This window comes from Psammomys obesus, unplaced genomic scaffold (assembly GCF_907164565.1).
Source record: "Psammomys obesus unplaced genomic scaffold, mPsaObe1.curated_primary_1811, whole genome shotgun sequence".
Taxonomy (NCBI): domain Eukaryota; kingdom Metazoa; phylum Chordata; class Mammalia; order Rodentia; family Muridae; genus Psammomys; species Psammomys obesus.
Window position 1 is genome coordinate 6909384 of NW_026596234.1, and position 17360 is coordinate 6926743.

The window sequence follows — 17360 nt, forward strand, 5'->3', positions numbered from 1 at the left end:
CCCAAAGAAATGGAAATAATTGTTTACTAATCAATGGTTAGTTGCTGTGAATGTCTTCAGCAGAGGAGCAGGAGGCTCACATGGTTCCTAGAAAAATAAAAACAAAAGAAAAGTCAAAAGAGCTAAGCTGGAGTTTCCGAGCTGAACTGTCCAGTGATGGTGTATAGCTCTGAGCTGCTATTTAAACTGAAGCAGCTTCTAAATTTAAGTGACTTGAACATCTCACCATTCAATGTTAATGCTACCGCACTGTTAAATGAATGTAGTATCTTATCTTAGAAATGTCTCCTGGACAGGGCTGCTGCAGAGTCCTGGGTTCTGCTTTCTTGCTTAGTACGAAGCCACATTTATTGTCTAATAGATCATTTAAGACTATCTTGGATGCAGGAAAGAGAATGAAGCTAAATAAAATAAAGCACAAGTGCAGGGTTTTAATGGACACTGAGAATTTGGTTCTGGGTTGAGATGGGTTGCAGTCTGAAAGTCTTTTCTTGTATTTCTCTGTCTCTTTCCCTTTACTGTATATTCACTTCCATGCTGGCTCATTCCTTCCTTAGTGCACTGTCCAACCTTTGCAACCTTTGAACTTTGCAACCCACTCTCCAGGTCTCCAGGAAAAGAGTGTAAGTGATCTTTGCTGGGCCATGTGATGTCTCTTGGTTAAATCAGCTGAGGTTGGTTACAAGAGGATAGACTTTGAGATTACTACTGGATCATCCATTACTACTGGATCATACTCCTGAAGCATCCAGGAGCTGGTGGCCTGCTTATCTGGAAGATAACTGTATGAGCAAATCAAGGGCCGCACATTGGGATCCTAATCTACTTTTGTTCTCCTTATCTTATTGTTTTCATTCTGATTTGGGTTGCCGTTGTGAGAGGTCCTCCTCAGGCTCATGTGTTCAGTCCTTGGTCCTCAGTTGGTGTTGGTGTTGGTGGTGTGTAAGGGGTGAAACTGTAGCAGGTGGGGCCTGGCTGGAGGAAGTGATGCAGGGTGTGTCTTTGAAGGTTAGTTTAGGAATAGTGTTTCTCCTCTCTCCTTTTCTTCTCTCTTCCCCTCTCCCTCACCCCTCTCTCTCTTTCTCTCCCTCCCTCTCGAACCTTTATTGCTCTGATGGACTGAAAACTCCAAACTCCATAACCAGGTCTTAAGTAAATCTTACTTTCTTTTAGGTTGCTTGTGAAAGGTGTCCTAACACACTGAGAAAGCTGCTCCACACAGGTGATAAAGAGGCTGTGACATAAGAGACCCCAAGAACAGCAAATGGAACTAATGCAGTTTTACAAAAGGGAAATGTATAAAGACCTGGGAAGAGTATAAGTAATCCCCCAAAGAAATCATGAGGCAATGCTTCTCAAATATTCATGTAACAAAAATAATACTGCCATCTTACTATCACTGTGACCTCTATAAAACAACAGGAGAGACAGAGTCCCAACCCTTGAGACAGAAAGGATCCTGGGAAACTCTGCCTGACAATTCTAATCTTTAATGAAGGAATGTTTGTATCCATAGGATTCTAGGAACTCAGACAATGGAATAAGTACCCAAACTTATTCCCTGTCCAGTTCTGATGTGCTCAGTTCTTCCCAGTAGCCAACTTCAATTATGAGGCAGGACGCAGGGGGTCCCTGTTGCCTGTGTCTACACCAATTAGCTTCCTTAGGCCTAAAGGGTGACACAGAGGGTGAATAAACACAGACACACACCCAGAAGTGTGTAAAAGTAGGATGCAATTAAACCGGCCAGCCAGGAGCCTTTTTTCCCCCTTGACTAGATACAGTCTTTATGCTCCCTATTGAAACATAAAATTCTCTTTTATAGCCATGTTTATATAAAATTAATAATTTATATAAAATTATATAAATTAATATATCAGTGAGTATAGGCATTTGCTATTAGGCTTGATAACCTGAGTTTGATCCCAGGGACCCACATGGTGAAAGAAGGGAACAGACTCCCATCAGTTTTTCTCTGACCTCCATGTGACATAGACTTCCTCTCTTCTTAGCTAATAAATAAATGAAATAAAAATTAAGTTGTAGAAACATACCTTATTTCTAGAGCTTATCTGGAAAAAAAACCCAATGTACAATAGAATCCATTCGGTAAGTCTTATTTTCTGTGAATGGCAGTTTTACTATATCTATTTGCAGTGAGCAAAGCGAATAATTGAGAAAGCAGGCTGGCCTGTCTGTTGATGGGTGAAACCCAGGAAGGTGGCTCAAGGACAGCAGTAGCTTATACCTGGAAAAGCTCACTGCTGACAGATTAATCCCAGTCACCAAGCAGAGCCGGAGACATTCTTGTAGGTTTTTGTCTTTGGATTTCTCCTCCTTCACAGCCTCTGACTGCTGGGTATATCAAATGACACGTTTGTTCAGAAACTTGCCTGCCCTCCATCAACCAGAATTTAGTGAGTACACTCTTTGCCTCTCACAGGTAACCTAGGAGCCATCCTTTATTTAGGGCTTTCAATTATACTCTTCAGAGTTCTCTCTGAGTCCTTGGAAGAGTAAACAGCCACGGATTGTCCATCATTTGACAAGCCGAGAGGAGTATGGGTAGAGTGTTGGGTGAAAACTCTGCTTCAGACAGAACGTGAAAGAAAGTTTCAAAGAGAACAAAAACAAAAACAAAAAAATACAAGGGCAAATAATTTCCTTTTCTGTGAAAACTGTTTCCTTTGCTTTCAGAACAACACAAATTCCTCCACTCTCACTTGGGAGATGTCCATCACCAGGCAGTTATAAAGGGAAGAAACTCGCACTTGACGATTTTGCCCAATGCTAGTGTGCCTCTGTGCTGTGTGAGACTTCTCCCACAGAGAGAGCACCCCTACTTACTCCAGATAAGGCATCCGCCACAGACCAAGCGAGCATTCCACCAAAGTCCCTCTTGGTGAATTGATGGGTTTGGTGGTGTTGGTGTTGGGGGGAGTTCTTACAGGACTATAGGTGAGGGATTGCTGGCAGAAACAGGTACAACCCAAAAGCAGCTGTATCACCAAAAAGCCCGCCCCGCACGGAGGACAGCTCACGAAAACTGCAACTCTGGGCTCTGCATACCCTGCAGTCAGCTCTGTGGGTCAGAGACAGAGACACTGCTCCTCTTGTAAGTCAGCTGGGCAGAGTCTCCGCCCCTCTTCCACAGGCATTTTCTGACGTATAACCCTAGGGAGGGCCCTTCACGAACTTTTGTTAAGTGCAGCTTTCTGAGGCATGAAGTTTGCTTACATCTTGAGTCTCATGAACTGCCCCGTTCCTTCCTGAGGGAAGGCACCCCTCAGAGGAACTCTCTGAATGGTACCCTGTCACAATCTAAGAATACACAGATGTGCTGTGCAGTGATATTTGTCTTCTGAATCAGTCGTTACTTCCTGGAGAACTCGGGTCACTCTTTTCTGTTCCTGTATGCACACATGGGTTAAGCTGGCACGTACTCAGTGCTTCAATTGGGAACCCAAGCTCAGAGATCTCCTTCAGAGTTGGTATTCTCCAATTATTTTCTCCTATTTTTTCTTTCAGGGTCATCCTCAATTTTGACACGTCCTGAGCAAATCCCAAGACTTATCTAATGGGCTCATTCTCTATCCTGTTCCTCTTCTCAGTAAATATCATTCTAGTCATATAAGTACAGAGCCTATGGATGAACACAAGTATTTCCCCTTTAACTTTTCACCATCCCTGCTAGCCTCTATGTTTCATATTCATCACCAATTTCTGATGCTCTTTTTTTTTTTCTGACAAAATCTTTATAGCCTGTTTAAAAAAGCATTCACTTTGACCAACCACATTCTAGTCAATGTCACCATCAACATTTATCTTGGTCTACTGCAAAAACCGCAGCTCAGTGTGCTCATCGCTTTCCTGCCCCGAGTTTCAGTTTTTAAATGAAATGTTCCCCTTTGCCTGGGGGTTGCTATCATGTTTAACAGTCAGAAGACAAACTCCTGGGTTTTCCAGCTTCTCCTGCCTTTTTGTTTCCATCTGTTCCATCTCACCATCAACCAATTACATGGGTCATGCTCTTTTAATTTTTTAATTTTTTTTGGCTCTGAGACCTTTGAACCCAAAATTCCTCCTACCAGAAATATTCTTCTTTTCTATCTTCCCAGCTTCAGGAAGTCTTCTGAAACTTGCCTGACTCAGTTACATATTTCTGCTGCATGACATACTTTTGTAACTTTTCCAACCATATTGCTCAGAATGAGAAATTTACTCCACATCCTTACTGTGAGAACACAACCAGTTACACACATCGGGAATTCCTTAGGCTCCCGCCTCTTTATCTATATTTGTTTGTTTTTTTATATGTACTGAGAATTCCACATGCTCTCACCTCTTTATCTATATTTGTTTGTTTACATGCACTGGGAATTCCTTAGGCTCCCACCTCTATTTATTTGTTTATTTTATCAACCTGGATCTTTTCAGAAATCTAAAGGAAGTGAACCAGCATGTTAGAAAAGACCCACAGCCACCTGGAAGCATCCAATCCCCGTGTCCAGCTGCTGTTGTTATTGCTTCTTCTCGTTCATAATCCCTGTTCTTTGGGGATCGAAGTCTATAGACAGCACCCATTTCACTTATCTTGGGGAGACTGGAAAGTCGCTGATTGTAATTTAGATATCAGGTGAGTGAGGCCCACTTAAATTAGCCTTTCGCCGCTGACTTGAAAGTTTGGGTCTGAGCATGCCTGGCAGTTGCTCCCTAGTTCCAGAGCTCTGTCTGTGGCTTCGCTGGGTGCTATTTACAAGTGTACCCTTGTCTCCTGGGTGCTGTGGCGTGGTTCAGTGGAAGTGCACGGGACTTGAACACGAAGCTTTGTTCCTGAGTGGGAGGCGGTGCTCTGCTATTTAAAGCCCCGCTTAAGAAACCAACACAACATGCCATTCATCTCCAACGACATTTCAACCTGAGTAATTATGCCTTTGTTTGGAGCTTTGTGAGGTTTTCAGCTCACGCTGAACCGTTTTAAGAAAGAATTATTATTTTATTATTATTATTATTTATTATTATTATTATTATTATTATTATTATTATTATTATTATTATTCAACCTATTAACTGTTTACTCTGAGAGGAGAAATGGCTTTGGAAACATGGTGGAACTGCTTAGGACGAAAACAAAGGCACAAAACAAACCCACAGAGGCGGCGTGGATGCGGGTTACTGCCTACCTACATTCTGGTGGCCAGGCGGGAGTACCCACTTCAATGGCCCAGGTTTCATAGCGCTCATGGCTCAAGGTGCAGTATCCTCAGGAGACCTGCTCCGAGGCCTGACAGAAGCCACCTGGCCAGTATATGCCTGACATGTTACCCTTTAGCCACCCAGAGGACCCACAGCTCCTGACTATGCAGGGAATAACATGAAACCAAATTTTTTTTTCTCAAGGTAGGGGAGTTGAGTAGTGCCCCGCGGTCTTCTAGCTCCCTTGGGGGGTCTTTCTAGGGCTATACTCTGCCCTCAGACACATTATCTTTATTTCGTTGTTTTGTTTTTGTTTTCTCTCTTTCTCCACATGTGCGTTTCCCTTGAGCGCTCAATAAATCAGACTCTACCTATCTCAGGCAAAGTTCAAGAAAACCTGAGTCTGGTCCCATTGGGACCACCTCAAACTGCCATTCAGGTGTGTCTAGGCATAAACAACAGAGGAACTGAGTAATATATCAGAGGCCTTTGGAAGGTGCCGTGATAAACACCAGCCAAAGAACAGAAAGTGGAATTGGGGTCTGCTAGGAGCGTACTACACATCGGCCCAACCTGGCCCTCGGGAGATACCCCAGCAAATCTGAGCTCTACTGTTCCAAAATCTATACCTCCCAGCAGAGGACTGACTAGGGAAAGAAATCTAAGTAGAGCTGTTTTTATGGCTCCAATTCTCTGCGTGTAGGCTGGAGAAAAGGCTATTCCCCTGGAGAAATAGGGCAGGCAAAAAGATGATAAAGGTGGCTTTCGGGACATCCTTAGCAGAAGCGTTTTCCCAGATTGAATCTGAAGAAAAGGATCATTCATAAACTTGGGCAGATAGCAAGAGACTCCCTTTCAAAAGAGTACCAGCAGCTCCAGCATTAAAAATAAGAGTTAAAAGGAAATTAATAACGGCCTCTTTTCCCAGCCTTTCGCGTCTTAGGTGTTTGAAGACGCGGAGCTGTGATGATGCCTTCGAGAAACCCCTAATAAAAACAAGCAGCTGTGTTTCGAAACACATTGCTCATATATTTGAGCATATCGTGAGCAAGTTAATTTCCATTTTCTTTTCAGTGGAGCATCAGAGGCCGGGCATTTTCTGTTGTTTCTTTGTTACTCTGTTTGTTCTCAGGATCATAAACCTGACAACAGACATTTAAAACCTAACTTTGTCAAAGGTGCTGTCTCCTGCCCTGAAAACAGCCTTATTCCTAGGGCTTGGTCAACCATTACCACAAGTAATGAAGTGTATGAGCTGTCAAAAGATACCATGCTAACATGAATGGGGAGAATCTCCCCAGACCCTGCCCTGGACGAAGAACCACAGGCAGTTAATAGTTTCCACGAGATCGACAATCTGTCTTTTCTGTGGATTAGATAAGGAGCGACTACACATTATCCAATCCCAAGTAGTCAGCCCTAAAGTTACATGTATATAAGCAACACTGAATGGACACAGCAGGCTGCATTTATAGATGGATAATGTCTAATGCCCAGAAAGCATAAATGGCTGATCATGTCCCCCTCCCTTTACATACACAACCTGTCCTTGTCCATGAACACTACTGTAGACAAGGATGGACCAACCAGGACACTTGCACTCTCTAGTTTTACCATCTTCCCTGGATGATTTGGATGCTTAACACCTAGTTCCATTCTTGACTCGCCCCTGGCTTCTTATACACACTGTACATAGTAGGTTTTATTTCTCTTGAAATTATTTGAAAGATTGATTGATTTCATTTTGTATGTATGTATGTATGTATGCATGCCTTGATGCATGTGCGTGCACTCCATGTGTACCTGTGGATGCCGGAACAGGGCACTGTATCCACTGACACTAGTGTTGCGGGCTATTGTGAGCTGCCAGGAGGATGCTGGGAACTGAATGCCGATCTCCTGCAAGGTCAGCAGGTGTTGCTGAACCATCTTTCTGACCCCTTCTCCTTCTCCTTCTCCTCCTTCCCCCCTTCTTCTTCTTCCTCTTTTTAAAGTTAACAATTATTTTCCTTTCCCACATGTTTAGTGTCTGTACCCTAATTATTTTATGTTCTCAACAACAACTATAAAGTGGTAGGCATGGTAGATGTATATTTCTGTTCTTGTTGAGTTATATCATGAACTTATAAATTCAGTGAAGATATTCACAAAGAAAACAATGCAAATATTCAAAGTCCTAGTAACCTTATAATGAATGTCTTATGGTATCATGTTTGCTATTGCACTGGCATCACCAGACCTTCATCATCATCATCCTTCAAATACAGTATAACCCATCATACTCAAGTGAATCCACTGAAGCACCCTTACTGATCCCATCATCATCACATGGAATAGAAAGAGGTATTTGTGTGGTCACTCTGTTGCATTTATCCATATTCAATGAAAAGTTACTAGGTGGCTCTGTCCCTGGTATACGCAAGTAAAAGTAGTAAAGTTGCTGTTCCCAGACTTCTATTATGAAGTGAACACAGTCCCAGTGAAAATAAACAAATATATTTTTGTCTGTGACCACTTTGGATAATATGAGTTTGTGGGCTCAGAAATTTGACAAAGCTGTAATTTTGTATGCTTTCCAGATTTCTTAAGCTAAAGAAATGTATCCTTTCCCCGCACTGACCGACTCCAAATCAGTTCCATTTCTGCAGTAATGCCAGAGGAAAAGGCAGCATTATGGCCAACAATGTGTTTAAGGCACAGACATTGCTGTTTTTCATTATACAAGGCACTTGGGGGTACCTGAGGAATGAATGCCAACAAAGAGAAGCCAATTTTATTCTCGGCCCCATTGGTCTACTAGGAAAATAATTCCATAGACATGCTGCTACGAAGGAAATTACACTTGCAGGGTGAGGTTGATAGCAGTATTTCTGAACAGCGCTATATACATAACCAGCTGCCTAAGACAGGTGGGCTCACCTTGCTCAGAGAGCAGGTGGGCTTGGAACCCACCCAGGGAGCATAACGGTCTTGAAGATTTTTCACCTGGTTGTGGTGGCTTCTTGTCTTCTTGAACCTTTGTGGGCACAGAGCAATCTCATTTTTGTGATTTCATGTGGCCCAGAATGTTTTCGCTATTTCTCTTTCTATCGAGACTTCGTAACTGAAGATGTTGCCAAGTAATTGTAAAATGTGGTCTCTGACATTTTTAAAATGCATTTGCCAACAAATACTTTAACAGTTGAACACTGTGAGTACAAATATGTATAACACGCATATTTATATGTAAGATAAACATAAAATTCAATGTATATTTCAGTCCTGAACAAGATTGCTCTGAGATGTTAATAGAATTTAATTATACATTTAAAATTTAGATATATTAATGTTACAGGTGTGAGATTTTATCGGCATGTATATATGTGTGTGCACCATGTATGTGCCTGATACCCATGAAGATCAGAAGAGGATACGGGACCTCCTGGAACTGAAGTTGTAGATGGTTGTGAGCTGTCATGTGGGTGCTGGGAAACGAACCTGGGAAGGCAGGGAGATCAGCAAATGCTCTCGATCACCAAGCCATGTCTCCAGCTTTAAATTTCATTATATCCTAATAAAACAGAACCTGAAAGAAGTTTCGGTAGCCTGCCTGAAGACTGACCTTTAATGATGTGTTTTTGCAAATGCTAGGTTAATATACAGTCATTGACATTTTTTCTCGATTTCGCTGTGCCACATCTAACTACAGAGCTATCTACAGCTACATTTGAAACATAGAGAAAATAGACAAATGCCTCTTACTGTTTCCATATTGCTGCCAGTAGGACCACAGCCTGACATAACTATGTGGGGAAAAGAGGTGGTATTGTCTGCTAAACTAAATATGTAACCCAAGTTAAATTCTGAGATCTAGGGGAGAAATCACCACACCACAGGAATAGGCTATGGGCTGTCCTTACTGTAACTTGTGCAAACCCTTATTTATAACCCAAGTGACCTTCACCTCAACAATGAACACTTTACAATTGTGATAAATACAAAAAAGTAAACAAAATACTGTAATGACATGAATGCTCTAGGCCACTTGCCAACAAGACTTTGTCATAGAGGGGTAGAGACTAATAACTTTCCATTTTGTTTTTTCAGGGCAAGAGACAGTACAGAAGATGTTATGTATCTTCAGGACTGGCTGCAAAGTCCTTCTCTGTGGCCTAACAGGACTGCTCCTTCGTTGGGGGGTGGGGAGGTCAAAGAGCCAGCCATTGAGTTCCTGTTAGAAATAGTCCTTGTTCCCCTTACTATGGGAAACCAATTGGTTACTGAGCTACCACGGGCTACATCCAAGCAGAGGTTCTAGGTTATATCCATACATAGTCCTTGGTTGAATATCAGTCTCAGAAAAGACCCTGTGCCCAGATATATTTGGTCCTTGTGGAGCTCCTATCCTTTCCCCATCATACTAACTCCCCTTCTTTCATATGAGTCCCTGTACTCTGCCGAAGGTTTGGTTATGAGTCTTTGTATCTGCTGTGAAAACACTGCTAGTTAGAGTCTTTCAGATGCCTTGGAAAGGGGCAAGGTGGAGATGAGGGAGGGAGGGTGGGATTGGGAGGGAATGAGGAAGCGGGATACAGCTGGGATACAGAGTTAATAAAATGTAACTGATAAGAAAAAATTAAAAAAGAAGAAAAAAAAAAAGAAGATGTTATGTAGATCCCGAAGCACTATTTTATTTGTGTGACTACTTAAAATCTATTTGTAAACAAACTAAGCAAAAGAGAGGACCCTAACTAAAATGTTCAATCCCCATCCTGAAAGGCAAAGAGGATGGACATCAGAAGAAAAAGAAAATAGGAAACAACCTCGGAACCTGCTACAGAGGGCCTCTGAAAGCCAGAAGAAAACAGGAAACAACCTTGAAACCTGCCACAGAGGGCCTCTGAAAGCCTCTGCAGTATAGACTGTCAAAGCAGATGCTGAGCCTAATGGCCAACTGATGGGCAGAGTGAATGGAATTCTATGCAAGAAGTGGGAAATAGTAAGAGCTGGAGGGGACAGGAACTCCACAAGGAGAGCAACAGAACAAGATAATTTGAACACAGGGAACTTCCCAGAAAATCATACTCCAACCAAGGACTATTCGTGGAGATGACCTGGGACCCCTGCACAGGTGTAGCCCATGGCAGTTCAGTGTCCAAGTGGGTTACATAATAATGGGAAGAGGGACTGCCTCTGACATAATCTGATTGGCCTGCTAGTTGATCACTTCCCCCTGAGGGGGGAGCAGCCTTACCAGGCCACAGTAGAGGACAATGCAGCCACTTTTGATGAGAACTGATAGACTAAGATCAGAAAGAAGAGGAGAACCTCCCCTATCAGTGGACTTGGGGAGTGGCATGCATGCAGAAAGGGGAGGGAGGGTGGGATCGGGAGGGGAGGAGGGAGGGGCTTATGGGGGATACAAAATGAATAAAGTGTAATTAATAAAAAATTTTAAAAAACTGAAAAAAAAACATGACAATGGAACTATAAATACAAGTGATGCAATGAGTGAGATAATAAAACACAGATTACAGGCTGGTCTTGGATCATTGGCTCCAGTTCATTGAACCCTGGCACAAGGTTTTCACATTCACTGAGATGAATCTGAAGAAGGTAGTATTTGAGGGAAAGGACTGGAGACTGCTTTCTACACACTCGAGTGATAGAAACTGCAACTCTTGCACAACTGAGTATTATTTTGTATGGAACTGTGCATTTGTGTAGTCTAATGATAAATCTCCAGACCGGTAATTGCCTGGCTCGCTGGTATAAAGATGGATGGAGGCCACGGGGGCTGGGAGGGCAGTGCCAGAGATGTGTTATTCCTTCAGCTAGACCAGGAGCCAGGAGTATTTACAGATCTATCTGATAATTCACATGTGCTGCAAATCAGCTTTCATAAACATCAATTAATTTATGACAATTCAAAAGTTTGGATTGAGTATTACTTTATAGTGATCATGCTGGTTTTGAGATAAATTACATCCAGATAAATAGTCAAAGTTCCACACAAACAATAGCTGATGTACAAAAGATTTTTGTAATTAAGTAGAGTTGGGGGGAAAACATGGGCGTCAACTACAAGCTGAGTTTGTCCCCATATTTCCCGATGAGCACATAAGCATCTGCCCTTTGACCACAGCCAGTCATCTGAATCCCCTGGGGGGAACTGCCTCTACCTTCCACTGCTCTGGACTTTCACTCTGCTGATTCAGTGAGAACTTTGAAGTTCTATGACTCTGAAGCTCTAGGGACATTTTACACTAGATCCTTTGGGCAAAAGACTAACAAAGAAGACAGTGCCCTCCCTTAGTCCACAGACCAGTATCTGTGCTGATTTCAATCAGGGCTCACATTAACTTAAAGAGGCCATTGTGCCTTTGTCATCCCTTTATCTCTGCGCTGTGACATGCGTTCATAAATAGTGACATGAACAGTCAAGGAAGGCTTTGTGGTTCAGAGTTGTTGGGGGACAGCCTCAGACTGGACACTTGATCAATGTCGCTACTGGTGTCAAGAGATGGTCATTACTGCCCCGCAGATTTATTGCCCAGGTCAAAGCAAATTACTTTCTCTTCCTCTAGCCCTGGCTGCAGAGGGTTTTAATCTTTTTCTTCTACTCCCTCTCTTGCTTGGGGCCTGGCTGTGGATCTCACTAGTATTGTTATTTGTGTGGTGAGGTCAATTAATATGATGACTGACATCAGATACTGTCAGTTCATAAGAGATGAAGACAGGTATTCAACATGCCCCAAACAACCGAAACAAACATCATCATCCACACGGTTTTGCAATCTTTAAAGCAATCCTCTTAATGAATATTCATCTCCCACAGTAATGTCTGCTTCTGTCTCTGCCGCTCAGTTGCTAATGGTTCATGCTGGTTGCATGTAACCACTTATCCATAGCATATTTTAAAAGTCTGTCTATTCCCTGTCTTTTGGTCTCAGCAATGCAGGTCTTTGGCTGCAAGTTCCCAATACACAGTGACTACTAATTATTTTCCAATTATACACTTTTATAAACTTTCATATCTATAAACTTTCATATAAATGTTTACATAAGCTTTTATGTAAACGTTCATATCTATAAACTTTCAATTTATAAACTTTCATAAGTGAGACATCTATGGTGCCCTGGGACCTTCAAAATCTGTGGGGATGTATGGAAGTGATCATGTGGATGATCATGTGGATGAATGACGGGATGAAGGCTGGACAGAGAACCCAGGTAACATCAGAATGGGAAAGCTTATGGTTAACTCTGTGGATTCAGATTTATTTGCCATTTCTTTATTATTATTATTATTATTATTATTATTATTGAAAATAGGTTCTGCTCTCATATAATACATCCCAACCACAGTTTCTCCTCCCCTCACTCCTCCCACCACCACCTTCTCTCTCCCTTCTCCCCCAGATTCACTCCCTCTTAGTTTCCTGTCAGAAATGAGCAGGCTTCTGAGAGATGGCAGCCAGACTTGACAAAACAAGGGATAATAAGAAAAGGCAAAAAGTCTTATATTGAGGCTGGACAACAGAAGGTCAAAAAGCAGTCAAAAGATATAGTTGAGTGAAATCTCTCTTTCTAAAATTATATTTACAAAATAATTTGTGTATGCCTGGGATCAGGCAAGACATCCCTTTCCAGGTTCTGGAAATAAACTCAGGCCTTCAGATTGGGCAGCAAATTTCTCTCTTTTTAATGTGTCAGCTGAGATCATCAAAGTTTGAGTTCAGTTTTTCCTAGTAACTAGGTCTCAATTTTTAACCCATCACTAATTTTCTTCAGCTTTTTCTAATCCAGTATGTAACTCTGGAATTTACTGTTTCCTCCTGCACTTGAATTCTAAACTCTAGGCTTTCCATCAAAACCATCTACAGGCTGAAGCTACTTTGAGTAGCTATCATCTCAGTGGCTCCATCAAAACTGTGAGTTCTCTGTTTGGACTCTTCAATAACAGTGAGTTTTCATCATTTTCACCATCGATTCTGCTCTGTAAATTTCTTTGTGCTCCGTGAGGCTAAACATATAATTGTTTCCTTGGGAAACATGTTTATCACATATCTATAGTATTTGTGCTATGAGACCGTCAGTGTTGTGATGCTGCTGAAACAGCAGGGACCACATGGATGTGCTGCTCATACCTCATTGTTAAGTAATAGGGAGAAAGAAGTATAATAAACAAATGAGTCCACTGAGATGATTTAGGGGGTAAAGGAGCTTGCTATCAAGGCTAATGACAGGAGTTTGCTCCTCAGGGTTCACATGGTAGAAGAGAATTAAAATAAAAATGTGATTTTTAAAAATTTATGAAAGGAGTTGGCTGTGTGCCAGTGGAAGACTACATAACTGAGAACACTAAATGGTCAGGGAGGGGGTGGATCTGGGAGTTGTTGGGGAGGCAAGTGAAAATGAGCAAACTACATCGTACAGAATTCTCAAAGAACCATTTTTTAAAAATCCCTCAAAGCTTGAAGGATCAAGAAAAAGAGATTTATGAGGAAAAAAAAGTAAATGAGAAGAGAAACTGAGATCCCTGACCTAGTGTGTATTAGGCAGAAGTTGCTTTCAATCCCTTTCATTTGATACCTATCTATAGTCACATTCTCAGAAGGACCTATGACCTCGCTTACATAGACAGGACTCAACAGCAGCAGCACCCCACAAACAGAGGGAAGATGCCCACTCCAGATCCCCTCCCTTCTCTTCAGTATCACGCCTACAGCTGCTTATTACTAGGAAGGAACGCAGGTAGCTTATTTGCGGTTCTCAAAGCCCATTTCCTTGCATGATTTATTCTAACCCCTCTAAAAATGACTGTGGGAGAATTACTATCATCATAGGGCTCTACAGAGGAGAAATTGAGGTTCAGAGAAGCTAAGTGGCTTACAGGGTGTCATCTGTCTGGTCTAGTACCAGAACCATCCCTAATTCATGACCCAGAATTTCACAACATTAAATGCCTTCAAATTAGTTTTTTGATTGACTCAGATTAACTCCAGCTGTAGGCACATCTCCTCTTATAGATATTACTGCAAATACACACTGAAGCTTGTTTCTACCCATCAGCCAATCAGAACTTCTCTTCCCTGTACTCAGTTAGACTTGTGTGCATGGGGTTCCATGCCACATGTAAAGGAATTTTAATCTGGAAACATGGTTGCTCTGGCAAGACCTATGTCTCTGTGATCCAGCAGGAATACACAACTTTAATCCCTCTGGCTTGAACACACCCCAGAATCCCTCTGGCTAGAATATAGACATGACACACCTTTCACCCCTCTGGCTGAACTTTACTACACACCTTTAATATTAGTGACATCTAATTGAGAGGCACACAACGTGACAAATCAGAGAAAGATTTGACAGAATGAGTCAGAGATAGAATACAAGAGAATAGACAGTAAAGAGAAGCTACTCAAGGGTAGCACAGGAAGAGAGTGAGAAGTTCATGGATACAGTACAATAGAGTTCAGTGAGACAATACAGTAGAGTTTGGGAGTATAGTACAGTTATATACAGTTCAGTTCACAGAATTCTGAGGCAGTTTTTCTAAGCAAGAAATTCAATGAGAAGCAGAGAGAAACCAGTTTGAATCAGTAATCTTGGAGAGGAATTTTGAGCCAGAACAGGTGAGTTGAACCAGCTAACCAAAGTTCATAAGATCTAGAAAGGGTGAGCTTATTCAGCAGAGGCTGAAAACATGCTATACCTAGTTTAGCAGATGGAGTCTGGAAGCTGAAGCCTTCAAGGCCCAAACTTTTAGAAGATTAAACTGTATGGAAACTAGAAGCTTTCAGACCTAGGTCTATGGATATTTAGATAGAAACACTCTGGGTTCAGCTCAAGCCATGTTACTAGTAAAGGTTGGCTATGGTTCTCATTTCATCCCATCATCTGAGGAAACAAAATTATTTATACCATAAATGTAGAGGTCAGAGAGCAACTTGCATTGTTCATTCTCTTATCCACCACATGGGCTCCAGAGATAGAAGGAGGTCATTGGGCTTGTAGAAAATGTCTTTTCCCTAAGCTACCTCAATGCCCAGTCCATTTTTACTCATTATGTTTTTCCCAGGCTCAGTTCTTTGACCTAGTTATTCTCTAGTTTTCTACTCTAATAGGAGTGCTTACAAATCTTGGGATGGGATAGACAAAATAACTTAGAAATTATTTCTTAAAATAAATACTGTGAAGACCCAGAACTGAATGAAGACCTACTGATCCTGGTGGGAAATTCCTGGGAATCCACATTTTAAGCAGTTTCTTGGATAAGGCTGAAGCTACCTCATGAGCTGCTCTTAGAAACACCATTTATGAAGCACCGAGTCACCAGCTCCAGCATGTCTCCTCAAGCTCCAGAAGCCTAAAACAAAAGTTTCTTTTCAACAGATAAATGATTCCGAGTCTTGGGAAACCAAATGTCACATGTTTTCTCTCATTTGCTGGTCCCGGATTCTAAAGAAAATCATTTATGTGTAGATGTTTTAAAGTGAAAGTGTCCAGAGAACCATGGGACTGATGGGAAATGGGGTGGGACAGAGCAGTAGGAAGGAATGTGGAAGACTATCTTCAAAATATAGTCTATACTTGAAAGTGACCTGATATGACCCAGTATAATACAATAAAATAAAATTGGAAGTTAAGATAAGGGCCAATGCCATGCTGGTTCAGCTTGCTACCAAGCCTGACAACAGGAGTTCAACGAGGGACTCATTTAGGGGGAGTTGGGAAGCAACCCCTTCAAACTGTCCACTGACTGCAACATGCATGCCTTGTAGTGTGTGATGCACACACACTCAAACACACACACATTTTTGTTCAGCAAGAAAAAGGCCCTATAGCAATAGCTTGCAAGATGGCCAATATTATACTTAGTTCTGGAAAGAAGTCATTTTATGCAATTTAACTATAGTAAGAGCTGCTTTGAAAAGCCCAAGGGCAGGGCAGTTACCCAGCAACACCCTCCTCTTTAGCACTTGGAGGCTGGAATAGACTCAGTTTCATTCGATGCAACAGAATTGAGGGTTACTCATTCCCTTTACTGGTCATCTACTAGGAGAAGTCAATACTTAATGAAAGTTCAGTGTGTATGTATGAGTGTATCTATGTGAATGCCCGTGTATATGTCTAGGTGAGTGTGTTTGTGTGGGGTATTGTTCTCTCATTGATTGAAGGCTCAGGGATGGTATTTCAAATGAGCCAATCAGAAGAGAATACAACTCTCACTGTGATCAGCTCACAAGCTAAAGACAAAATTGTTTCCATTGGGGAGAAGAGAAAGATGGTATCAAGAGTTTTGGCACTTAGTGTTACAAAGAGTCCTCTTGGAATGAGAGCCCCTTATGTCTCAGACTCCGGAAATAGTCTAGAATGTGAGCTCCCATTGGCTGCATGTGCTAGAAAGTGAAGTCAGACTTGCTACCAGAGACTATGGATGTAAACTATGAATAGACCTGTGCTGGAGGAGAAGCTGCCCCCAGGACCTCAAGCCCATTTGCTTCTCTTCCATTCTCTCTCAGCTCTGCAGCTTTGGATCAGTCAGCCTCTTCACCCTTATTTCAATTCTGTCTCCACTTGTGTGGTAAGATGCCGAAAGAAAATGCCAAGCACTCATGTAGTTTCAAATCCCAGTTTAGAATGTTCCATAGACAGTTAGACTGGATGTAGTTCTTTCCCAGAATGAAGCCTTACCTTATCCCTGACTGTTCATTAGTGATCAACTCTTGTGGACCATGCAAGGAGAAGAAAGTGCTCACAAACAGAACACAAGGCATACCAAAACAAGAGACTCTGACAGATCTTGTAATCATTTTTTGGTGAATATAGATCAAATTCCATATCACACAAATTAAACTTCACGATTTTCTGTTTTTACTTTTTCAGTTCGTGATGCAGTGTCAGTTGGTGTGTGTGTGTGTGTGTGTGTGTGTGTGTGTGTGTATGCTGGAAACTTAAAACAAACAACACTATTACTGTAGTAAAGAGTCTGAGACCACCAGCCTCGGGAGATATTTCCATAAGATCTCCATCACTTGTAGAAGTATGATTTCATGCTCCATGATTTTTTTCCTGTTGTGTATACGACTATTATCTTAGAGAGAAGACAAAAACAAACCCCAAAACTGACTTGACCCAAGTCAGGCATGGTAAACCAGTGGATGAACTATGTTTGCTTA